The 2,550-nt window shown below is 43.1% G+C and overlaps 1 long non-coding RNA gene across 1 annotated transcript in view; it reads right to left on the reverse strand.

The window, feature by feature from the left end:
- LOC102376779 overlaps nt 1-411 on the reverse strand; it is a 4,448-nt gene extending 4,037 nt beyond the window's left edge. The window contains exon 1 of the long non-coding RNA XR_323524.3: nt 393-411. This is a non-coding gene — a long non-coding RNA (uncharacterized LOC102376779). The remainder of the gene's footprint in view (nt 1-392) is intronic.
- Nucleotides 412-2,550: the final 2,139 nt, after the last annotated feature.

The raw sequence follows: 2,550 nt of genomic DNA on the forward strand, positions 1-2,550 counted from the left end.
ACCATAGTAAAACTGGTGTCCCCATCCCAAACTCTTTCCAAGAAAGTCTTTCTACTACACATTGATATATATTCCAAATTGCAAATACTTCATTCTGAAATCCAGGGAAGGTTGCTAAATGACAACACTTGAAAGCAAAGAATGTAGTACTTAAAGATATATTTGAGTGGACAATGTAAGATTTATGACATTATTGTTTCTAGGTATAACGAAGTGTATATTTCATTACAACACAATACACTGATCTCTGACCCAAAACAAAACCCATTCTTTTTCTTGTTATCACAAAATATTATAGATACAAACAAAACAGAACATGCTCCTGAATAAGAAAAGTGATGCATTGATCTACCTCCAACGCTAGTCTAAATAGAACCATACCATACTCCTACCTTATTACTGCCATTTCAGTAGGCTAGAAGAGTTAGAAGTGAGTGCAGCAAACAGAAGTGTTTCGCAATATGCATTTCACAATATCATTTATATACTCGCTCGTAAATCTTTTATACAGCAAACATTAACACTGATGACTTCAACAGTGTATGGATATACTGATAGAACCATAGAAACAATCAAAGAAGTAGAAATGTAAGTGAGTATTAATTATTGTTTGATACTGATAAAGGTCTCATCTTATAGGTTGCTAAACCTTTCAGAAATTGGCTTCCATGAAGATTGAGTATATTCAGCACCTCTGTTAGCATACTCAGCACCTTGCATACCATGCCTTGTTGTTGTTGTCAGTACATAAAAGGTTCAGGGAAAAAATCCACTGAGACATGTTCAAAAGACAAGGGGGAAGACAAATATTCATAGTTTCATAGTTGTTAGAGTCGGAAGGGACCTCAATAGATCATTGAGTCCAACCCCCTGCCTTGGGCAGGAAAGAGCTCTGGGGTCATATGACCCCAGCCAGTTGCTTTTCCGGTTTCCTCTTGAAGACCCCCAGGGTAGGGGAGAGCACCACTGCCCTTGAAAGCCCATTCCAGATTCTGGCAACCCTTACCATAAAGAAGTTCTTCTTGATGTCCAACCTAAATCTGCTCTCCGTCAGTTTGTGGCCATTGTTCCTCGTTATTCCAAGGGTGCCCTGGTAAGCAGAGCATCTCCTATTTCTTGCTGCCCCCGATGGATTTGTAAACGGCCACAAATTCCCCTCTAAGCCTTTTCTTGTGGAGACTAAAGAAATCCAGGTCCCTCAGTCTCTCCTCATAGGGCCTTAACCATATGAGTGGCCCTCCTATGGACCCTCTCAAGGTTATCCTCATCCCTCTTGAAGTGCGGCACCAAGAACTGGATACAGTACTCCAACTGCGGTCTGACCAATGCTGCACAGAGGGGAAGTATCACCTCCCTGGACCTGCTCATCATGCACCTGTTAATGCATGATAGAGTGAAGTTAGCTTTACTGATCAGTTTGTCACACTGACTCCAAGATGAAAATGAGCCGTCAACTATGACTCCGAGATCCCTTTCTACCGCTGTGCTCCTGAGGTCCTCCCCTAGCCTATAGGTGTGTTGGTGATTCCTTCTCCCTAGATGCAGCACTTCGCACTTGTCTTTGTTGAACTGCATCCTATTCTTTCCTGCCCACTTTTCCAACCTGTCCAGGTCCATCTGGATTTGATCCCTTCGCACTAGTGTGTTTACTGTGCCCCATAATTTCGTGTCATCTGAGAATTTGGAAAGAGTTCATTCAAGTTGCTGATGAAGACATTGAATAGCACAGGTCCAAGGACCGAGCCTTGGGGAATCCCACTGCCCACATCTTTCCAGGTCAATACTGACCCGTCCACCACCACTCTCTGGGTGCAACCCTTAAGCCAATTTGCCACCCACCTGACCATGTAATCATCTGTCACAACCACTTGGTTTGTTTATGAGAATAGGATGAGATACCATATCAAAGGCCTTCTTACAATCCAAGTAGATGACATCTACCTCAGCTCCTTCATCTAAGCATTTTGTGACCTGGTCATAAAAAGAAATAAGGTTAGTCAAGCAGGATCTACTTGCTGAAGGGCAACCAGCATGGCTTTGTAGCATTATTTTTCCTGCTGGGCTCCCACAAATGCGATCCTTGATAATTTTTGCAAAGGTTTTTCAAGGATAGAGGTGAGACTAACCAGACTATAATTACCCGGATCCTCCTCCCTCCCTTTCTTGAAAATAAGGACCACTTTGGCCCTTTTCCAGTCCTCAGGGACCTGACCTGAGCACCAAGTGTTCTCAAACAGCCATGCCAGTGACTCTGGTATGACATTGGCCAATTTCTTCAGCACCCTTGGATGAAGATCATCCAGCCTGCTGACTTAAACACATCCAGCCCCTTCAAGGGTCCCTTTAGAAGGTCAGTGCTAACTGCTGGTGGGCTGGTGTTCCTCAGCTGCAGTAAATCCATATAGCTCCACTAACTGGTCCACAAATTTATATCAACTGAGTACCTGTTCCAAAGAGGGTAGTTTACCTGTAAACAACAAACAGTATTCAATCAACAATGCACATACATTGTTAGTAGCTGTTTATGTTCAAAACTGCGCATGGCATTCC

Source organism: Alligator sinensis, unplaced genomic scaffold, assembly GCF_000455745.1.
Source record: "Alligator sinensis unplaced genomic scaffold, ASM45574v1 scaffold123_1, whole genome shotgun sequence".
In the NCBI taxonomy this organism is placed as follows: domain Eukaryota; kingdom Metazoa; phylum Chordata; order Crocodylia; family Alligatoridae; genus Alligator; species Alligator sinensis.